At 49.5% G+C, this 23753-nt stretch overlaps 1 protein-coding gene across 1 annotated transcript in view; it reads right to left on the reverse strand.

Annotated features, from left to right (window-relative positions):
• CPLX2 (complexin 2) overlaps positions 1 to 9874 on the reverse strand; it is a 66673-nt gene extending 56799 nt beyond the window's left edge. The window contains exon 1 of the mRNA XM_084886234.1: positions 9624 to 9874. The gene's annotated coding sequence lies outside the window, so the exon portion shown is untranslated. The remainder of the gene's footprint in view (positions 1 to 9623) is intronic.
• Positions 9875 to 23753: the final 13879 nt, after the last annotated feature.

The following is a 23753-nucleotide window of genomic DNA, read 5'->3' on the forward strand; positions in this document are numbered from 1 at the left end:
AGCTGGAGGTCCTCGCCCAGCTGCTGAGGAGATCACAGTGGCAAGTCCTGGTCTCTGCCCAGCCCAGCCCCAGCGCCAGCCAAGGCCTCTTTGCCACCTGACTGCTCCCAAACTGTGTCCTAGCAACCTTGCAGCCCTCACCTTGGCAACGCGGGCTTCTGTGCACTCATGTTCTGATTGGGCTGCCAGGGAAGGTGGAGCTGGAATGCCTTGTGTCCACCAGACGTGCCCAGGGAAGCAGCCCCGGCTGGCTGTAGGCTGCCCTCCTGGGCTCAGCAGGTGGAGGCTAGCCAAACAGAAGAGGGGGGTGGGTCTGGCCACTGGACAAGCTCTGGACTGGGAGCCATTCAAGCCGGATTCTGACCTCAGGGGAATGGTCTGTCTGTGTGACCTTGGACTAGTCTCTTCCCCTCCCTGGACCTTAGTTTCCCCTCCTGGAAAGTAAGGAGGCTGGATAACACCACCTCTAGAGTCAAATAGTATCTTCTCCCATTAAAAAAAAAAATCTTTTCCATGGTTATTGCTTGGATGCTCTATTGCTGGCACAAATTTTAGTGTCAGACTCCAGGGATTTAAATCCTGATTTACTTGGACAAGTCGCCTCACCTTTCTGAGCCTGAATTTTTTCCTCTGTGAAATGAACGCATCTCATGCTGTCTCACCCAAAAGTTATGAGAGTCAGTTGAAGTGGCATAAACAAAAGTGCTTTGTACGTGACAAAGAGCTGTACAGATGCTGCCCAATTCATTACGTGAGCTGTGCTCAGTAAGGATTCATTGAACTCCCGTCCACCCTCACCCCACCAGCACCAACAGTGTGATTACTGAACACTTACTGTGTGCCAAGCATTGTGCGGAGGGTCTCACGCATATGATTTCATATGATTTCATGTTATCTTCACAACAACCACATAAGGCACTTGCTAGTATTATTCCCATTTACCAGATGAACACATAGAGGGCCTCTATGGGCACGCATAGAAGGAGCTCAGCCGGGCTCTCTGGCTGTAAAACCTAACCATTTACAATTCTGTGAGGCGGCCATCTCCGGACCTTCTCCCCATCTTGGGTTTTCCTCTTGCCTGAAGTCAGTCTCCAACTCAGCATCAGGTCGGCAGAGGCACTGTCGTTTGTCGAGCATCCCTCCTCTGTGTGCATGGATTGGTCAGCGCCTCAGACTTTTACACGCACGCCAGGAGCGTAGGGACAATGAAGGTTTTGATTGAGGGTCTGGGGTGCAGCTGAGCGTCTGCATTTCTCATAAGCTCTCTGGAGATGCAGATGGTGCTGGTCTGTGGACCACACTCTGAATAGCCAGGTGCTAGAGGAGTTAAAATAGTGTGGTACTGAATCCTGGAGACTCGGTCTTACTGGCCCCAGGGTCACAGATGGGAAACTGAGACTGGAAAGGCAATAACCTCACTCAGGGTCCCACAGCATATAAGGGGTCAGTTCAAACGTAAGCCCTGTCAACCTCTCTGCCCTCATCTCCACCACCCTCTCTCTCGCTCACTCAGTTATTCTTCTAACTTGACAGGAACAGTGTCTGGGGCAGCAGGCCCAGCGTCACCTCCTGGCTGTGGGGTCCCTGCTCAGGTCTTGCCTCCATGGCCGAGGCATTCAGGGGTCTCTGAGGCCCCTACTAGGAATCCTGTCTTACCTTCAGTTCATCCCGAGCGGACCAGCTCCAATCCCGGCTCCCAGGATTAGATCCTGTGCATGTATGACTCATTCCATTTGTCTCACCCTCAACCTGTTTTTTTTTGTTTTGTTTTTTTTTTAGAATCCTGGCTTTATTTGAAAATTTTGATATTTTACCCATCATGGATATCTTGCATTAATCTCGTTTTAATTGCACCAGATGTTTACCTCGATGACCGAGTGTTTAGCACCCCTTCCATTGAGCACCCGAGGCAGGTGCCTCTTCCCTACCGCACCCCGGCCACAGCCGGCCCTGTGTCTCTGTGCCCCTCCCTCCTGTCTCATGGCATCGGGATGCTGCCTGCGCCGTGGTGCCCACCTGACAGCCAGCCAGCCCATGGATTTACTTCCCAGCAGGGGAACCCATTCCTTTGGTTGCCCTTTGGCTGACCCACTCCGGAGATGGCAGGGGGGGCTGTGGGCCTGAAGGGGGGTCCGGGCGATCACTGTGACCTGGCCCCTTACCAGTGGGGTGACCCGGGAATGACTCAGCCACAGTTCGGATTATGCCAGCCTCTGCTCTCCCCGTCCTTAGGCCTCCTGCTCCGGCCCCTGTGAACCTCCCGCTCTCATCTCCACCGGCCTCGCTCTCGCTCACTTGGTTTCTATCCTGCAACCTGCCAGGCTGCCTTCCGCCCCGGGGCCTCTGTATGCTCTGCCCGGACGCTTGTCCCGCAGCCAGCCGCTTCTTCCCGTCCAGATGTCAGCTCCAATGCCTTTTTCTGCACGTATCCCCTTCCCGCCTGAGGGGAACAGCCGCCGCTTTCCTTCGCACGCCCTTCTTTTAGTTCCTTCCCGGCACTTACATAACTCGGCGAACTTAGTTCACTCACTATGTCTCTCTCCCCATAAGAAGGTGAGCTCAGTGAGAACACAGACCCTGTGTCATTCTTCATTTCCTCTCCGGCTCCTGAAATAGTCCCTGGCCCATCGGCGGTGCTCAGCGAGAGCTAAGAAATTAATGAGCCGTCCTCGGGGCTTCAGTCTCCACATTTGTGAAATGGGATGACTACCCTAACACCCCCCCCCCCCTGGTGTCAGAGTCAACAGCAAAGCGGCCCAGTGGGGACGGCAGCGTCACCCCCCTTTTATAGATGATGAACTTGAAGTTCAGCGAAGGGATGGGACTTCCCCAAGACCACCCGGCCCGGAGTGCCAGGGCTGGCATCCCTACAGTGTGGACGAGCGCCTGGCACCGTGCACTGCTCCAAGCGGGCATTCAGCACCCAGGAAGCCGGATCTGACTTCCTCTGAGTCTCCTCCCAGCTGCTGGTTGAACTGCAGGACCATCCTGGCCCGCTTGGCTGTCGCCGCTTCCTGACGAGTCACAGACAGGAATTCTAATGGCCGGTTTTTGTGCAACACAAAGGCCTGCCTCTTGCAAATGCGGAGATAGATTTTCTCGGCGTCGGCAATTACCGCGCTGAATGTCTGGGGAACGGTTTTCATCTTTCAGGCACTTTACCGAGATTAACTTCTGACCCTGTGCTGCAGTGCTGGTTGCGACTCGAGGGGGTGTCAGTGGCAGTGTTATCTGTCACAGAAGCTGGGGTTCTGCGGGGCTTGAGCCCCCCAAGGCTCCATCTCTAGGGGTTTGGTTTATTTTCCTGTGAGAGGTTTCACCGCTGTCCAAATGCACGGATTTTCTTGAGGATTCAAGGTTTTTAACTTTTCCTGCTCTCCTTGGTCATTAATTCAGCAATGTATTCCACAAATACTTACTGAGAGTGTCCTAGGTGTTCTTTTAACCCAGAGGATGCAGTGGGGGAAGGACGGAAATATAGCCTGCCCTTACCCCCTGCACTATCGGATCCATGGGGGACAGATGCCAGTGTCCTGACAGTGACTGTCTAATGGGACTGGCAGAGGCCCCGTTTCCTCTCTGGTCTTTGGGTTTTACCTTCCTCTCCTCCCAAATCCCCTGCTTGAAACCTTTGGTGGCCCCTCATCGCTTACAGAACAAGATGGGCATTTTAGCTTGAGCTCCACCCCTCAGCGTCGAGCTCGTCAACTAGTTGACTTTTTACAGCACACATTCTCTGCTCCCCCACCCGCCTTTCACTCCGTTTTATTTAACCAACATGTCACATTGTAGATGCCAGGCACTAAGCACTTCACAAGTTTTAACTTTTTTAAAATGTTAAATATAATTTTGTATTAGTTTCAGGTATACAGCATAGTGGTTAGACAATCATATACTTTACAAAGTGATCCTCCCAATATTTCAAGTACCCACCTGGCACTGTACATAGAATTTAAGCTGTCTAATTGTCACAGCAGCCCCTCGAAATAAGTAGCGTTGTGATTCTCATGCTCTCCATCTTAGAGATAAGGACACGGAGACACAGAGAGGTCAGGCACTTGCCTACGTTCACGCAGCGGCTCCGTGGCATGGCTGGCCTTGAACCCGGGCAACCTGACTCCGGGCCCACACGCTCCCCTGCTGCTCTGTTGCCTCTTTGTCTGTCCTGAGTACTGGCCCTACTCCCTCCTTTTCTAGGTACAACTCCACAGCCATGCCCACTTCCACGAAGGCTTCCAAGATGCCTCCCAAGTGGAATAAGTTCTTGTCTGAGTTCCCACAATGCCTTGCACATTCCTCCCCACGGCAGCCCTTCCCATGGGGTAATGCTATCTTGTTTGTGTGTTGTCTCCTCTGCTGAGCACCTGGGTGGGTGGGGGCAGGCTGTCATACCCTCTCTGCCACTCTGTGCCCAGCCCAGCATCCCATATCAGCCATTCTTTATGGAGCAACCAGAAACATCTTTTAAGGTTTTTATCACTCCCCAGATTAAAACCATCCAGTGACAATCCATTGAACTTAGAATAAAATCCATTGAATTTAGAATAAAATCTCTATTGCTGGCCGTGGCCTAGAAGGTGCTGCATGGTCTGTCCTTGCCTCCTCCCATCTGTTGCCGCTCTCCCTCTTCCTCACTTTGCTCCAGCCACACGGCCTCATGCCAGTCCCCACCGTGGGGCCTCTGCCCGGCTGTTTCCTCTGCCTGGCGTGTCTGCCCCACACCCTCTCCTGATTGACTTCCTGTCAGGTGAGCCTCAGGCACATGTCACCATTTCAGACAGACCTCCACTGTCTGTCTGACTGTGTAAATGGCTTCATGTTTACTTTTTAATTGTTTTAATGCCTGTGTCTACTGCCAGTCCGCAGGTTCCCTGGGAGCAGGGATCTGGGGTGTCTTGTTCGGCACCGGACAGCACCTGACACAGCACAGCCACTCAGAGAGTTAGTGTTGGAGGAAGACGGATGTTCACCAAGGTCCCTTTGGGATACTACCTAGTACTTTTCACATTAGCCCAGATATGATACGATACAATGCTATGCTATGCTATGCCATACTATCCCATCCCATACTGATCTAGAATATATCTAAATATAATATAATCTATAATATATGCATAAATATATCTCATCTCAGGCTGAAAGCCGGGGTAATTTCATAAGCTGAAATTCACTGTCTTTATCACCTTCTTATTTCTTGCCTGCATTTGTACTGCCAGAAGTAAGGCAATTGTATTGATTGTCCTCTGCTGATTTCCCTTCATCAGGGATGCTTAGTACCCTTTCCATGTATTTTAATTTGTCCACCTAAGACTCAAGGAAACTTGTGAGACATTGCCTTCCACGTTTTTCAAGCAGGGACATCCTTGAAAAGTGAAAATGCTGACTTGCAGAGTCTCCAAAACGCAGCGGGAACACCCCCTCTCCCTCATTGCTTTCGTGTCTGTCAGTGCAGAAATGTTTCATCGGTAACAGGAGATACTTCAAGCTCCAGAAAGGTACAAGAGTCCTGAGTCCTGCCAGGGCCTAGGCCAACCATGACTCATTTATCCCTTCCGAGGAGGGGTCTGTAGCTGAGAGGGATGTGCAGCCAAAGTCAGGGCAGATGGGAAAGGGAGGCTTCGCACACATCCGTAAGACAAGCAGGACGGGCAAAAATCCACAGGAACGAGGCCTGGGTGTCAGACTGCCGAGCCTTTGCTCATGGGAACCAAGGGGCCAGCCAGGAGACCTGCTCAGCTGCCAGAACACAGGTGCCACCACCATCAACTTCCTTCCAAAGGACATGGGAGGGAAATGTATCAGGGTGTCTCCAGGTTCAACTGCCATTCGTTGTCACCTTCCTGACAGCAGGAAGGATATTTCCTGCCCCACTTCCCCTCCTTCTAGGGGAAGAGAGAGCATTCCAAGTGTATGGGCCGAGAAACTAAAGTTTAATCTTTCATGCAAAATGGTGAACTGGAAAGAACTCTACATTATGAGGTCAAAGGTCTTGGCTCTGGTCTTGGCGCTGGGGAACTCTGGGCAACTTCCTCTCCATTTCTAACCCTGTCTCCGCACCTGGAAATGTGGCCATCGGGTGTGATGGTTTCCAGATCAATGCTTTCCATGCCTGAAGGCCTTCTATGCTTATGAGCTATGGCTCAGATTACTTTGAAAGGGGAGCTCTCACTTTGGTAATGGGGCTCAATTTGTCTTTTGGTGAGCCTTACAAACAGTTACTGGCCTCTGGCCATGGTGAAGGAGAAGAGATAAACAATTTTGGCTTGGTCATACGTGTTGAGGGTTGATGTACCTCTTTTTTTTTTTTTTTTTTTCCCCCTGAAATAGTTTCTCTAATGCACATGGTTTATCTCCATAGTGCGGCCTCTCTCAAAACTTCCTGCTAAGAACAGGAATGTTCAGAGTAGATCAAGGAGGGAAAGTCATGGCTCGAGTTAGTGAAACAACAACATTTGAATGGCAAAAGTTTATGTTAAAAATTCTTCTGCACTGAATGATGTGATTGATGTCTTATGTTTGCTTTAATATAAGTCTCTCTGTGTATATGATGAAACTGGGTGTGGGTATGGATGAAACAAAATCAGCCAATTGTTGAAGCTGGATAATGGAGAGGTGGGGCTTTCTTATACTATTCTTTCTATTTTAAAAAATATGTTTGAGACCTGACTGGTTTGGCTCAGTGGATAGAGCGTCAGCCTGTGGACTGAAGGGTCCCAGGTTCGATTCCGGTCAAGGGCATCTACCTTGGTTGCGAGCACATCCCCAGTAGGGTATGTGCAGGAGGCAGCTGATCCATGTTTCTCTCTCATCGATGTTTCTAACTCCCTCTCCCTCTCCCTTCCTCTCTGTAAAAAAATCAATAAAATATATTTAAAAAAATATGTTTGAGATAGTTCATCACAAAAAGCCCTTTGGAGACTGGCTCCAGCCTTTCTATCCATTGCCATCTCACAGTTCCCATCTTGAGGCCCCTCTGGCACAGGGACATCACCCTGGTGGCTGATTTCACGCCTGTAGGCCTCTCCACACAGTTCACCTGTCTGAGGTGCTTCCCCCCTGCCCCCCAGTTCATTGCTCCTGCCTGGGAGAGCCCACAGCCTACTGTACTCACCAGAGTGCAGCTGTTTTCTTTTTGGCTTCCTCGGCTGGTCTGTGTCCTCCTCAGGACACTTCTCTGTCTCCCTAGTCCCAGCCCGTGGCCCAAAACAACATGAATTGTACGTGCGGCATGTTTACAAGAGAATAATAACTGGCTTGGTAGCTGCCATGTGTTTTTTTTTTTTTTTTGAGCTCTTACTATGTGCCAGGTACCACCCTAATCCCATTATGCAGATTCACTAGATCCTCGTAAGTGGGACTATTAACTGGTCTTCTCAGAAGGGTACCTGCCAAAGGTCACGTGCCAGTGGCAGAGCTGAGATTTGGACTCAGAAGGAAAACCATGCAGCTCGGGGACAGGGAGGAATCCAACACGTACGGTGACGTTAAAGTTTGAAATTCTTTAAACATACAGGGAAATTCAACAAGTCCCAGAACCTCTCCCCACCCCCCCGAACATCCAGCGGGGCTAGCGTTCCAGGACTGACAGCTCGGTGGGAAAATACAGAGTCTAAACCTGCATCGTCCAACATGAAAGCCATGTACCCACCACCCGGGGCTTTTGCGCGCTGGCAAGCAGGCTAGTCTTTGGAAGAAGAGCTGTAACTGCCAAGTACACACGGATTTCTGAGATCTTGGTATGAACAAAAGAACGTGAGCTGCCTCGCTGACGGTATTTTATGTTGTTTTGGATGTGTGGCATTGTAGAAAGCATTGCGAAAGTTAATTTCACCAGTTCCTTTTTACATTTTTTGAAGTGTGGCTACTAGGAAATGCTAAATTGTATGTGCGGCCGTCATTCCTGCCCGGAGACAGGCCTGCATTTGATTCTCACGTCTTCTGATTCCTTCTGACCCTCCTGTCACCATGTGGCCTTGCTTAAGGACCCACAGACCTGTCTTTCAAAGTTTGAAAACCTGGGGTCCAGAGAAATCAATAAAATAGTAAGGCCGTGGTCTTAAAACTTGCTCATAAAGATGGCAATGGTGATGGGCTTTTGAATTCAAGAATGGGACCGTCCTCTGCCAGCATCCCAGGGGAAAGGACAGAGGGACATCGGTCTGGAGCTGCCTCGCACCACTCTGGTGCCAGCCGTCCCTGGCCCGGCCCAGCGAGGCAGCACAGAGGAAGAATATTTGCAATGTTGCTTGCTCAAGACGATTCAAAGGAACTATATTTGCAGGTAGACGTAAGGTGGATTTTAAAGAAAAACAACAACCACAAAAAATAACCACTCAGCGCTTCCCCCTGCCTCTGGGATTTTAAAAGACTCCTGTCTGAATGTTACACAACAGACCCAGGATTTTGGGAGCCTGGGCTCCAGGCCCAGCCCTGCTACTAAACAGCCGCCTGACCTTGGGCAGATCACTTCTGCCCCGAGACGGGGTCTCCCAGCGAGACCATCCATTGCGCGAAAGGATCACATGATCCAGGGGACCTCCCAGCCTCCGCTCACCGGGAAGAGGTTTCCGCTTACATCTGGTTTTCTGCCGCAGAACCGGCTTTCCTACTGGGGAACCTCTCAGCTCCTCATACTTCTCCAACCTCTCTTCTTGCGAATTGCAACCTCCCAGAGCCAAACCTGTTCACAGCCTGCTGCCTGCTCCCCCCCCCTCCCCTCCCTTCCCCGTGGCTCCCTCCGGAGGCACGGAGGGGAGCCCTGGGCAGGAGGGAAGGAAAGCATGCAGCTGCCCGATTCGGAGGCTCCTCCGTGGTTCCTTGGCCCCCCTCCCCCACGGAAACTCAGCCTCTTACTTTCTAGGGATGTTCTGGGGACAGCCCGAGCCCGTGATCGCAGCTGCTGCCAGCCCGGGGCACCTGTGCTGGGCTCCTCAAGGAGCTCCGTGGTCCTGAGCTGGAGCGGAGGCTGGGGGCCGGGGTGGGAGAGGGGGCGGCACCCTCCTTCCCCAGCTCCCCCAGCCGGAGCTCAGGACCGCCCGCACCTCTCCCTCCTCCCACCCCTTCCTGACTCCCAGCTGGATGGAGCCCGCCATTGTGCTGCCAGGCCTCGGTGAACCGCAGACCAAAGAGCGATCGCGACTAGCTCTCCCTCCCCTTCCAGCTCGCCCCCGAGGCTGCAGGGGAGGGGGCCAGATCCCCCCGGCGAGGCCCACCCCCCGCCCCACGGAGCGCGGGCCCAGCCCGGGGCTTTGTTCGGGGCTGCGGGCGGGAGCTGTCCACGGCCGCGGTGCTGACGCGCCCAGCTGCCGGGAGCGGAGCCCGTGGGGGCCGGGGACGTCCTCGGCTCCGGGGCCGAGCCGGGACCGAACCGGGAGCGGAGCCCGCGGGGCGGACCGAGGGCGAGGCCCCCGCCGTGCCCGGGATCTGTCCCCGGGGCGGTGTGAGCCCCTGCGCTCCGGCTTTGCCCCGGAAGAGCCCGGGCGGCGGCGGGAGCTGCGGGGAAGGAGGGGAGCCGAGGAGGACGCAGCGGCCGCGGGAGCTCTGCGGCGCGGCCTGGGACCAGGGTCTCCGGCGGAGGAGGCGGCGGCTCAGCCGGAGGAGCGAGCGCGCCCGCTACGAACCTGTTGGAGGTGCAGCTCCTCCGCGGCGGCCGCCCTGCAGCCCGGGCCGAGGTCCTGGCGCCTCTCCTCCGTGGCGTGGGCTCCTCCGCGGCAGCGCGCCCACCTGCCCGGGCTAGCACGTGTGCATGCGGGGCGGTGGGTGGGGTGGGGCCCGGACCCCTCTCTGTCCCTCCGCCGAGCAGCCAGGCGCGGGAGCGAGAGGCTTCCCCCAAGGGCAGACCTGCTCCGGGGAGACCCAAGCTTCCCGAGAAAGGAGGCGGGGGCTGGTGACGGGGAGGAGAGAGGGCGCCGGCGGAGTTGTCTGTGCAAGCGAGAGGGAGGCGTGGAGGAGTTCCCCACGCAGGCAGGGCTGCCCTGAAGTTTGAGGACGTGGGGTCCTGTTACTTGGGGGACAAAGAACATCCCGCCTTGAAAATATCCTTCCCCCACCCCCATCCCATGTCTGTGTCCAGTCACCGAATACAGGTCTTGCACCTGCTCTGCTGCGAATGTGCCTCCCGGTCTAACTGCCTGTCATTCATCATTCCTGTCACTCACCCACCGTGCCTCAGAGCTTTCTCACGCTCCATGTATATGGTGCCCCTGTAATAAGATGCCGCCTTCATTCCTTCGCCGGGAAGACCCAGGGCCCCCTTCCTCTCCAGTTGTGTTCTTACCGGGGCAAATGATCTGAACAGGTACCTGCTGCTACCTTCTGGCTGGACTGTTCTTCCAACCTTATTGCTATGCCTTATCTTCAAGTTCAAGCATGCTCACTCAATATTTTCTTTTCCTCTGTATCTCCAGCTCCTAGCGTGGTGACTGACACACAACACATGCTGAATTACATCTGCGGAATGAATGTACATGTGCGAAGCAGAGGGCAGAGTAACTTCTTTTCCTTCATGTGATTGTTCAACACACACACACACACACACACACACACACATATATATCTATATCTATATATATATTATAATATGTTAATTAGACTGGATGTCCCTCCAGATGAAGTCGGCTGCGGAGTCCCGGGTACCAGAGGGCAGTCGGCAGAGGGAAGTCGGAGCTGGCAGCGGGGGATGGAAGGCTGCTCTTGTATGCATTCCGTGCTTTGGGTCTCGTGTGTGTGTGTGTGTGTGTGTGTGTGTGTGTGTGTGTGTTTCTACAGCCTGCAAAGCCCCACATGGCAGCATCCTGGCCTACCCTTTCTGCCTATCACCACCAACTCTCTCTTGACTCAGTAATTCTGCCTCCAGTGGCTTCCGTTTTGTAACGAGCTGCTTTTTAAAAATAAATGTTTTTCTGTTTCTTATTTTGGGGACCCTTATAACCTTGATCTTCACATAGCTGAATCCTCTTGTCCTTTGAATTTTGGCTCAAACATCACCTCCTAAAGAGACCTTCTGTGGCCACTCTAAGGTTTGCTCCCTGGTTAGCCTATACCTTAGCCTGTGTCATTTATTCTTAGTAATTATCATTCTTTGAAATTATTTTGCTGACAGGTTTACTTGTTTATCATTGGATTTCTCTCAGCCAGACTGAAACTCTCCGGGGGGGGGGCATGTCTGTCTTGCTCACCGCAGTGCTCTCGGTGGATGGCACTCTGAGAGGGACCCACCTCACACCCGTGCATCAGAGTCCCTTTCTCCCTGGAAAGGTGTGCACGATGGTGCACGTCCCTGTGGAACCGTCTGTTAGGTATAAATCAACCAATAATGTTTTTTTAAAAAAGAGGAGCACATCCATATTGCGTGGGGTGGGGGAGAAGCGGAGGGCGGAGGGAGGACCACAGGTCCGAGGCTGGAGGATGCCAGGCCTAAATCACAGCTCCCCTTCACTGTAGATGGCAAAACCATGGCAACAGCTCACTTCACAATCTCATTTGATATTCGTGACAAACTTATCAGGGTGGTATTATTCTCTCCAACACTGAACACATCTGAGGCCGAGAAGGCAGGCTGACCTGACCAGGACCAAACAGCGTGTGGGAGAGGGTGTCTCCGCGGTGCTGGGCTGCCGGCCAGGGAGCTGGGACTGAGAGTCACAGGCACAGAAACAATGGATCATATAGCATTTGGTGAATGCTTAGCAGTGATTCTCAACCTGGGGATGGGGGGTGGGGGGTGAGCGAGAAAGGGATGAGCTGCAGCTTCAGAATAAACCACACTTGTTTTCAATAATAATTACCATTTGTTCATCGCTTCCCAGATGCCAGATAGTATACTGAGTGTTTTGCTCACTGTATCTCAGCTAATCACCCCTGCCCATTTCTATCCCCATTTTACAGCGTTAACAGAACCTCAGGGAGGTTAAGTAACTTAGTCAAGGTCATGAGTCTGATAAATAGCCGAGCTGAGACTTAACATGACTTTTTTTTGACTCAAAGCCTGGGGTCTTAACCATTATGTACCCCAGCCCTACTGAATCTGAATATCTGGTAAGCAGGGAGGGGACTGGAATTTGAAGGTAATTTTTAGATCCTTCTGTTATATTTTACCCCCTACTGAGAAAAACTCAAGTCCAGAGTGCTGTGAATGGAGAGGAAGGGAGGATGAACCTACTTGCAGGGAGGAGTTCCCGAAGGTTGAAATTAGATCTCGAAGAATGAAGTGGGAGTTTCCAGGCAGACAGGTAGGGAGAGAATTTCAGAATACAGAAAACGGAATAATCAGGGACCTTGGCATATAGAAATGAAGGGACTGTTAGTGGTTTCATATGGATGGGGTATAAGGCTGATGTAAGGACGAGGGGAGGCTGGAATTCAGTTTAAACTTGGCCGTGTGCCTCTATCCTGGAGGCAGTGGAGAGCCACTGAAAGCAACAGCAGCTGTGCATTAAAACAGCCACTGCCACCTTGGTCACCCACAGTAGCAACATGGGGCCAGCCCTTTAGAGTTTACAAAGTGCTTTCTGCCAGCGGAACATCACCATGGAGCGATGTGGACCTGAGGCTCCATGAGGGCATCACGCCTGGGGGTTGTTCTAGCAGAGGACCAGGAACAACGTGGGCACTCAGCGTTTGTCTGAGGGGGAGGAATTGGAGGAGGCCAGCCTAGAGGCTGCTGTAACAGCTCAAGTCAGAGGGAAGTGATGAGAAGTATCACTTAATCAGAGTTCTTTGAATTACTGACACCAGAAAGTAAAAACCTCGGCTCCTCCCTCTGAGCACCTGAGGGAGACTGGGATTGAGCTGTTCAAATGGCTGCTGGGTAATTACCATAATTTCCCTTTCCTACATACAGAAGAGCGTGTTGTCACCCAGGTGGCCAGCACCCCGCCAAACCAGGATTGCCTCTGCTCTGTGCACTTTGTCTTTTGGCACCTGGATTTCGGTCCTGATGGTCTCTATTATGTGGCAGTAACATATGCCACCCTTGGTTTCAGTGTTTTAAAGGGCAATCACTGTGCTTATGAAACTCAGTTTTGGCTCAAGAACTAACGTCTACCTTCTGTTTCTCCACGTCTGTGTGAAAGTCCACATGGGCCCTAATAATGGCTAACTTACCAACAGATGACTTGTATCTTGTATCAGACCCCTTTAAAACCCACCACGTGCTGGACATTGGGTGTGATTTAATGCCGGTGGTCTTGATCTGGCATCGTGAAGGGTTCTGGAAGCTGGAGAAGGGCCATGCATAGATTAAATAAGAGTCCAGAGATGAAAGATAATTTTGAAAGGCATGGGGAGGGGGGGAATCAGAGGAGCCTAGCTAAAGGAGCTAAGTTCTCTCTATCTCAGGACCTCTTGCTTTTTATTAACACAAATTGTCCTAAGGCAAGGTGGAGATACACACTTCAAAGGGTAGGGTTTCATCTACAGAGTACATTGTCAGAATGGGGAATAGCCTACGGCTGTTCAGGTATTTGGCCAGTAGGAGGCAATAACATGTAGATTAAGATGCCCTGAGGTGTCTGGCAGCCAACAATCATCCTTTTCAGGTTTAGGGAAATGCCTTGAGCCATTCCCAACAGGTGACAACATATGTGACTCAGCCCTTGTTGAGTCCCCAAGTTCCATCAAACTTTTGATGAAACTCTTGCAATTTTGACATCCTGGAACTGGCTTCTGGCAATGACATTAACCCTATTGAGGCAGATAATATTCTTATCCACATTTTACAGATGAAGAAAAAAGAAGTCAAGAGACTTGCCCAAGGTTGTACCCTTACAAAGGCAGGCTTCAAACTCTGGCTGTAGACCCAACTGCCTCCCAGAGAAAAATCTTTCCATTCTGTTTCCTCTGAGGCCTTATAAAATTGGACAAATAATTTCATCTCTGAGAGTCTCAGTTTCCTCTCTGTAAAGTGGGGATAGAAAATAGCTAACAAGGAACGCTGTTGGAGGAAATAAATGGGGTAACATATGGAGGCATCTGAATAGTGCTGGTTCCTTTCCTGTCTTCCTCATCTGGGCCATTGGTTTGGCATCTGCCCATGCGTCATAAACCCATGGGCCACTGTTGAATTCTTCTGTTTCCTCAGCACCCAATCTATCAGCAAGTCAATTAAGCTCTTCCACCAAAATATATCCTAAATTAGTCTACTTCTGTCTCTTTCCACCACACCCCACTCATCCACACCATCACAATCTCCTGCCTGTGTCACCACAATAGCTTCCTGACTGGTCTCTCTGGTCCCACTCTTGCTTCCCAGAGTGATTTAAAAAAAAAATAAAAAAAAATTGATTTTTTTACAGAGAGGAAGGGAGAGAGATAGCTAGAAATGTCGATGAGAGAGAAACATCGATCAGCTGCCTCTTGCACACCCCCTACCAGGGATGTGCCCGCAACCAATGTACATGCCCCTGACTGGAATCGAACCTGGGACCCTTCAGTCCGCAGACTGACGCTCCACCACTGAGCCAAACCGGTTTTGGCCCAGAGTCATTTTTAAAAAATATATATCCCATACAAAAAAAAAGAGAGCACCAATTATGTATAGTTTAATTATCACAAAATAAGCACAGATGTGCAATCAGCACCCAGGTAGTGAAAAGGAAGATAAGGAGTCTCCATCATGGCACCCAGTTATTATCGCCCCATTATTCCTCCTCAGAGGTAACCACAATTCTGCCTCTGACACTGTAATGTTGGTGATTTATGAAACCATGCAGTAGGTATTATTTTGTATTTGGCTTCTTTTGCTCAATGTCATGTTTGTGAGATTCATTTATGTGTGTCTTTTGTCAGCAATGTTTTACTTTTCATTGCTGTGTAGTATTCCATGATATGACTATTTCTTAATTTGTTGATGCAGTTTTTGGATTGTTTCCATAATTTATATAGATCTTTTGATAAATATATATAAAGTTTCTGTTGTTTATATTTCCAGTAGTAAAACAAATGGGTACAAATAAATGCATACATTCAGCTTTAGTAGATACTTTTAAAAGTATAAATACCAATTTATACTCCCATAAGCTTTGTAGTTGCTCCATATTTTTACCAACACTTGCTATTGTCAATATGTTTTTACTTTTAGCCATTCTCTGCATGTAATGAATATGTAGTGGTTTTAATTTGAATTTAACTGATGGCTAATGAAGTACTTTCCCACATGTTTAATGAGCATTTGGAAAACTTCTCTTGTGAATTTCTTGTTCATTTTTTGGGGTCAGTTTTTCTATTGTTATATATGTTGTTTTCTTATTGATTTCTGGGAATTCTGTATGTATTCTGGCTAGGAATCCTTTGATGCAATAGGAATAGGTACAGATAGCATCTACACTAATAAAAGAGAAAGTTGCAAATTGACCGTACCTTCGTGACGCCAGCCAATCAGGAGTGAGTATGCAAATTAAACCAAAGATGGCAGGCTGATTTGCATATGCAAGTGCCGAGCGGCCAGGGGTGGGACAGACATTCTGTACTGCCCCAGCTGCTCTGGGCCCCTGAACAGCGTGGGAAGATAGAAAGGCTAACCTGGGCCGGAGCGAAGGTGGTGTTGGCAGCCAGGAGAAGGAAGGCCCATTCTTGCACAAATCTTTGTGCATTGGGCCTCTAATATATATTTTAGAGGCCCGATGCACAAAGATTTGTGCAAGAATAATTCTCCTAGCTTGTGGCTTGTCCTTTTCCTCTGTTGATGATGTCTTTTGATAAACCAAAGTTGCTATTCTATAATAGTTATCAATTTTTTCTTCATAGTTAGTGCTGTTTGTACTCTGTTTGAAATTTTTTTGTCTATCCAACATCATGAATATATTCTCCTTATTGTCTTTTGGAATCTGTATTGTATTACTTTCTAGATTTATATTTACAATCCACATAGAATTAATTTTAATGTATAGTATAAAATAGGGATTAAGATTTCTGTTTTTGACTATATGGCTTCCCTATTGATACTGGATCATTTATTAAAAGAAACCATTTTATCTGCAGTGCTCTGTATATTATTTTTGTCATGAATCAAGTGTCCATATTTGTTTGGGTCCAATGTGGCTTTTAAATTTTGAAAGTTATTTGCCTCCTAAAATTTTAAAGGCATTATTTCTGTTGAACTCAGAATAAAATCAAACTTCTTATCATGACCTATAAGGTTTCACTTGGTCTGATCCCACCTGTCCTTCCAGTCTTATTATTATTATTCACTCCACACCAGCCAGAGTTCTTTTTAATTTCTTGAGTATACACCTCTCATTCCCAGATCAGGGCCTCAGCTCTTTCCATGGCTGACTATTTCTCAATATTCAAGCCTTTTACAAATGTCTTCTCTAGGAAGGTTTACCTGCCTACATTCTCCAAAATAGTCCCTTCTCCTCCCAAGTTACGCTTTATATCCAATGGTCTTAGGCGACCTTGTTAGCGGTTCTCAACAGTTAATGTTGCGACCCACAGGTTGAGAACCACTGCTGCAAAGCCTAGGACCATCAGAAAACACAGATATTTATATTACAATTCATAACAGCAGCAAAATTACAGTTATGAAGTATAATAGCAACGAAAATAATTTTATGGTTGGGGGGTCACCACACCATGAGGAACTGTATTAAAGGGTCACGGCATTAGAAAGGTTGAGAACCACTGCTTTATATGGTCACCTGTTTCATTTTTGGTAACACCTGTTGCTCTCCAAAACATTTATGTTTGTTACTTTCTGTTTTTCTCACCAGAATGTAATCTCCATGAGAGCAAGGACATGTCAGTTGCATTTATCCTGATCCCACGGTGCTGGGAAAGTGACTCAATGAGTGTGTGTTGAGTCAGTGGGAATGACTCCTTTCTCCATGTCATCTGGTCTAGTGTTAGTGCTGAGCATCACATCTCAAAAGTTGCAGCATTGTGTGACACATTGAATAGGTTGGTAGACAATTTCCAACATTATTCATTTCACACTTGACTTATTTTCCTATATTTTATTGGTGTTCCTAAATCCCCGTTGTCATTGTTTCAGCAAATCAATTTGTATTAATTTTTGAGGAGAAAAGAAGGAAAATGATGCTTCTTGAGTAGTTGTTATATCTCATTCAGTCCAGTTTTCAGATGAACAAGCAGGACTCAGAGAGGCAAGTCTAGGAAGTGCTTGCAGAAGTTGTTCCATCATATTACCTAAAGATTACTCTAGTGAAGCCAGTTCAAACCGTATCAGAGTATTTCACAGAAATCATGGCACACGCGGTGGAGGCATTTAGCAGAGGGACACACGGGGCGTTGGAGAATAGAACGTGGGTTCTTGGCCAGTTCTTACCCCGCACTGACTTTGTGACATTGTACAAACCACATGAGGCCAAACATTCTCAGATGTAAAATGAGAATAAAACAATCAATTTGGGGGGATTATTGAAAGGATTAAATGTTAATGTGCCTGTAAAATGCTTGCATATAAAGAGAGCTCGGTAAGCAGTGGGTGATATTATTGTTGTTGTTGTTTTATGTAGTTCTCCCAATATGTTGCTGAGGAGTTGCAGTAGGGGGTAAGAAGCTTAGAGGCAGTTAATTTGGAGCTTTACAGTTGTATGTGAAATCTTCAAACCAGAGTTTGGGAGTGTTCCTCTTCTGATGTCAAAGAACATATCTTAGCATGTCTCCATTTCCGTGTGCGGAGAAAGGTGACAGCTCAGAGAGGTGCAGAGACTTGTCCAAAGTCACAGAGCTGGGATTCAAATCCAAATCCATTTGACTTTCAAGCTTTGGTAGAGTTTAGGTTTTGAAGGTGCTGGTCCCCGCTCTCCTAGGATCTAAAACCATAACCTGTGCCTTCTCCATTGTGTCTGCTACAAGGCTAGAGAAAATCCACAGATAATCCTGAAACCTCATTTAAGGCTAATAACCGCATGCATTTATGACCCCACCAAGCTGCTTATAGCAGTGATCAGAGCCAGCAGCTTCTCTGGGGGCTGCCTGGCTGAAGGTCCAGAATGTTCGCATGAATGCGTGGGAGGCAGAGCTCCACAGAGAAAACAGCAGGTAACCGGACCCCAACTCACTGCCTCAGGGAGGCTTCCTGGTGCCGAGGACAGCAATACCCACAGCTCTCTGGGGCAGCTCAGAGACAGGTAATTTGTCAGCATTTATCCAGTCTCAGAGACTAGAGGGGAAGGACTTTCTGAGCCTCAGTTTCCCTACCTGAAAAATGGAGACACAGACATCCGTGTTGCAGAGGGTCCTTCTGAACAGTCAGTGATATGATGTATGTGTAACTGGGTGCAAAAATAGACTGCTTCTATCTCAGTGTCAGCTGAGGCCACAGAGGCAGAAATCTCTCTATATAAAACCCTAAAATGCAAATAGACCAAACGGCGGTGCAACCGAACAACCAGTTGCTATGATGTGCGTTGACCATCAATGGGTGCATGAGGAACATGGTGGGGCTTTGGCCATGACAGGGGGCACAGAGGATAGGCTGAGACCTGCCCCTGTGCCCACTGCAGCCTCATGGTTCACAGTTCCTGCACTGGACCCCTAGCAAAATATAGGTGCTAAGCATCCTCAGGCCAAGAGAGGTGCCAGTCCCCCTGAGGAAGGATACACTAGCTGATTTTCAAGCAAGTGTGTGCAGCCTTGCCGGCATAAAAGGGTGAAGTTAAAGAGAGAAAGAGAGGGGGTTTCTTTGGAGTCCATGGCATTCTGGGTATCATTTGACTCTCCCCTCCCCCACTGTCATGGGGACGGGAAGGAGCACCTCAAGAGAGAAAAGGGCTCTAACGAGGGTCTCCTGACATGGGGGGCACTTAGGCTGGTGTCACCCATGTCTAGGAAACCCTAAAAGCAGGAGAGTATGTCTGTATTAATAGCATTCACTAAGTCCACAAATATTTATTGAACACCTACTATATGGTAAGAACAGTTACGGGTACTTAGAATTAATCAACCAACAAAACAGACGAAGGCCCTGCCTTCAGGTGCCACCTCTCATGGGCAGGGAGACACACAATAAACACATAAAGGTGCAGACATTTGTCGTGTTAATTGTCATGAAAAAACTATCGCAGGGACGGGGCTGGGGTGTGCACGTTTGTTCTGATGGGCCGAGAAGACCTCACTGACAAGGTGATGTCGAAGAAGAAACTTGAAGGAAGCGAGGGAACGAGCCAGGTGGCTAGAGAACAGGGGCTGCAGGGCCCCCCATGGGATTGTGCCCAGCACATCTGAGGGGAAGCCAGCTGGCAGGTGTGGCGTGAGCGAGGGGAAGTGGTTGCAGAGGAGGTCAGAGACGTAGAGGTGGGAGGGCTTGATTGCTCTGGCGAGGGCATTAGGTTTTAGTAGATATTTGATGAACATGAGATGGAGAAGACAAGAACAGAGTGGAGACAACCAGGGATCTGACCAGTGGGAGACCACAGTAAGATGTCAAGGGGCTGCAGGGTGGGCATGCCATCCCCCGACTCACAGGTGGTGGCGCTCAGAGTGTCTAGAACCACGGAGGCCATAACACAGGCTGCCGGGCCTATTTCTGCGCCGAGTGGGGGACCAAGGCCTTGTGCTCAGACCATGTTTTGCCACTTGGGGCAGCTCTGAGTCTGTTTTTCTAGCAACTCATCTCCTAAGAAGCAAGTGGCTTCGATATGAACACATCATGGACTTGAGGCGTTGAGTCCCATCTCTGCCGCTGACCGGTGATGGGCTCTTGGCCTGGATCTCAGTTTGTGCCTCTGGATGTCGGGGTGACCAGTGTTTTCTGTCTGAGAAAATGTCAGGCTCCCAGGAGGAAATGGGTGGAGAGGAAAAAGTGGCGAGGTGTGCAGTTTATTTTATTTTATTTTTAAATATATATATTTTATTGATTTTTTACAGAGAGGAAGAGAGAGAGCTAGAGAGATCGATGAGAGAGAAACATTGACCAGCTGCCTCTTGCATACCCCCTACTGGGGATGTGCCCACAACCAAGGTACATGCCTCTGACCAGAATCGAACCTGGGACCTTTCAGTCCACAGACCGACGCTCTACCACTGAGCCAAACCAGTTTCGGCAAGGTGTGCAGTTTAGTAAGACTTCATGAGTGTCAGCCAATGACACGGGCCAGGTTGATAGACTTGATTTGATTTGGTTCAGAGTTAAAATAGGAGATAAAATTAACGAGACCTTAAGTTTAACAGCACATCAGTCATCATTGAAAACACATGCTGAGTTTAAGCACAAACAAGAATCGGTTTAAAGTATTGGATTTTTCGAGGGTATGTATATTTTTTCAGTAAAACTTGACAGCTCATTACAGAATTCTTTATGTTTCGTTTGAGTTTGGCAATACACTTCTCAAGAGGCTCATTTCTGCACTAATATCATGAACTAAAAGCATTTTCCCGAGGGTGTCTCTTAATACTTTCCTATCAAAATGCTGGAAAGTGCCTTTTCCCCTATTTGCATGGGTTCCAGTCGCTCTTGCTGCATATACAGTAACTGCTCCGACACGCAGTGACTTGAGAAACCACCCTCCTCTGTGTAAGTTACGAAAGCCAGCGAGAGCCAGTCTAAGGCTGTTGGGACAGAAGCACCCTCTCTCCGTTAGTAGAACGTAAGTCTGGGGCTCCTTCAAGGAAAGATCTACGTAAAAACATAGCAATCCTGGAGGACAAAAGCAAATGCTCAAATAACATTTCTGGTCATGTTATTTGAGCATTTGCTTTCTGAAGTCAGATCTACTACTAAACTTTTCAGTTACACGTTGAACTGATAAATGTTTTTCTTAAGTTGGCATCCCATGAATGTCTGTCACTTCTGATCAGAGAGCCCTAACAGAGCTTCTCCTACCCCAGTGGTCGGCAAACGGCGGCTCGAGAGCCACATGCGGCTCTTTGGCCCCTTGAGTGTGGCTCTTCCATAAAATACCACGGCCTGGGAGAGTCTATGTTGAAGAAGTAGCGTTAGAAGAAGTTTAAGTTTAGAAAATTTGGCTCTCAAAAGAAATGTCAATCGTTGTGCTGTTGATGTTTGGCTCTGCTGACTAATGAGTTTGCCGACCACTGTCCTACACAGTCCTTACAGTAGTCTTCTGAGGTAGATTTCCCATCCCTCTTTAACGGATAAGGAAACCGAAGCCTGGAGTGGCAGTGATTGCCACAGCTCGCGCAGCTGGAAAAGGGCCAACGCTCGATAAACACCAAGCTTTTGCTGGCTCCAGGGCTGCTGAGTTGCATGTCCCTCACCCTGGATGAGGTCCAAGCTCCTTCTGAGCTCTTGGGTTCTCTCTCTGTCCTCAGAGTTGGCTGGGTGCCAGGTCGGGGGCAGCAGGTAGAGGACCAGCTGCTGCCTGGGTCAGGCGCCCAGCATGCTCTCAAGGACACAGATGGCTGCAGCCTTGCGCCTGGGCAGGGAGCCCGGGGTGGGGGCGGACATGGTTCCTGGAGAAAAAGCTCATTCAAGGCTCACCGGTGCTCGGCCTGGGCTCTAAGCCCCCGGGGTGCGGGTTCGATGGCTCTTCTCTATGTGCCCAGAGCCCAGCGTGGAATGTCTATCCAACCCGGCTCTCGAGGGCTCCTACGCCATTGGGAAAAGCCCCCTTGGTGATCTTTACTGCCTGCTTGTGTGTGTGTGTGTGTGTGTGTGTGTGTGTGTGTGTGTGTGTGACAGTGACAGGGAGAAGCATGGCAAACCCTGGAAAGTCCTCCTAAATTCCTTGCACCCATCACAGGCCTGAGCACCCAGGGGAGCCAGGCAAGTCTTGTTGAACAGAGATGAATAAATATGTTTCTCGTACCCCTTGGAATCGCTCAACCCCTCTCCAGAATGACAACTCTTTGACTGCTGTAGGGTTAAAATACTAGGTGACATCTTATAGGTTACAAATAAAACACTATTGCTGGTTACTAGTTAGCATCATTTATTGAACATCTACTGTATTCTAGGCATATGCTTTATATCTATTTTCTCGCGTGATTCTCAATATAGTTCATGAATGTATTTTTTCTGCTTTCCATGTCATAGATGAGGAAACAGAGGCTCAGAGGCATGAAATCATATGTCCAAAGCCACATCAGCAGAGCTAGGAATTCCTACCCGGATTGGGCTGATCTGGAAGCGGGGGCTTTTTCCGTGCTGGCTCCTGCGGGGAGGATTGAGAGGAGCCAGGCCATTAGGTACTGTCACCTCAGGGGGCGGTTTCCTCCCGATTCCAGCAGCTAGAACGGCTCCTTTTCTAAAAGGCCATCTCCGCAGTAGGCCTGAGTGTTATGGAATTCTCCTTCTGCCTGCCTCTCAAGCGTATTAAATGGCCAACGCAGACGCCCTCATCTTCTTGACCCCAAAGCTGCTTTCACTCTCATCTTCCCCATCTCACTGGGCGGGTGGGACCAGTTGGTCAGGAAGTCTCTGGGCATCATCAGAGACTTTGCTTTTTCATTCCTTGTGTCCCATCCATTGTTGGACCCGGTATCATCTCCCCTCTCTGCCTTATTCCTGCCTTCGCTAAGCCTCATCATCTCGTGCCCAGGTGACTGCAGCTGCCTTCTCAGCTCTCTCTCCCATTTTCTTCCCGCTAATTCTCCCTGTCAGCTCCCTGGGTGACCTTTTGTTAGCACAGGTTCACCCTCAGTCACTCCTCCTTGCCTAGAGGATCCAGTCCAGGTGCCTCAGCCTGCTACCCAAGATCTTTGCAAACATCTGCCTGCCCACGGCCAGGCTCATCGTCTCCCAGGTCCTCCTGTCTGGCCATCCCCTCACAACACCTGCCCCTTACAACTTCCTGTCAGCCTGAGACAGGAACCGTGAGCGGAGAGCCCTGGAAGTGTGAGGCGTGGCTGGGTCAGCGAGCCGTCCCTCTGGCACAGTGCCCCTGCCCACCAGGAAAGACGGTCTGCTCCGTGTTGTAGGCTCTTCTCGCTAGCTCATGCCTTCCTCTCGGGAGAACAGGGAGGGAGACGAGGAGCCCCCGGAGCACGGCCAGCTCCCCACCCCAAGCGGATGCTGTCGGGGACGGCGCTCCGAAATAGGCAATGTTGTCCCTGGCCTCCCCGTGGCTGTCTGCTCTGATGAATGACTGTCCCCCGTTCCCGGATGCCGGGGGCAGCCGGAAACCAGGCCAGGAGGTCACTCTCCAGCCGTGCTGACACAGTCTGTGCGCCCTGCCAGCCGAGTCTCGGTTTAGCGTGAATGAGTCCTCTTTGCTGCCCACATAACTCATTTTCATGGAGTGCTTCCAAACGGCCAACTTCGCTTTCGTCGCAACAATGACCTGTTTTGCGTGTGCTCATATTTCATCAGTTCATATCACATTCAGGAAAATAAGCATAAAAATCTGGAAAGCTTCTGCACTCGGCTTGCTTTATCCTGTTCCATGTTGAGGACACCTAAGTGTTTGACTCCAGGTTGGGCCACGTGTGGGAGGCAACTGATCAATGTTTCTCTTTCACATCGATGCTTCTCTCCTCTCTCTCTAAAAGTCAATAAAAGCGTATCCTCAGGTGAGGATTAAAAAGAGAGAGAGAGAGAGAGAGAGAGAGAGAGAGAGAGAGAGAGAGAGAGACAGCAGAGAGCTCCCTTACCCTTCCCACTGTGGGAGGGGATAGCAAGAAGGTTTTGGCTCTGGTCCAGGAAGAGGGCTCTCACCAGAATTCGACCATGCTGGCACCCTGACCCCGGACTTCCCAGCCTCCAGAGCGGTGGGAAATACATTTCCGTATTTTATAGGTCACCCCGTTTGTGGTATTTTGTTATAGCAGCCAGAACGGAGTCAGACAAGCAGCATATAGTTCATTATTCAAATTATTTCCCACTTTAA

This window comes from Pipistrellus hanaki (assembly GCF_964339955.1).
Source record: "Pipistrellus hanaki genome assembly, chromosome: 5".
Lineage (NCBI taxonomy): Eukaryota > Metazoa > Chordata > Mammalia > Chiroptera > Vespertilionidae > Pipistrellus > Pipistrellus hanaki.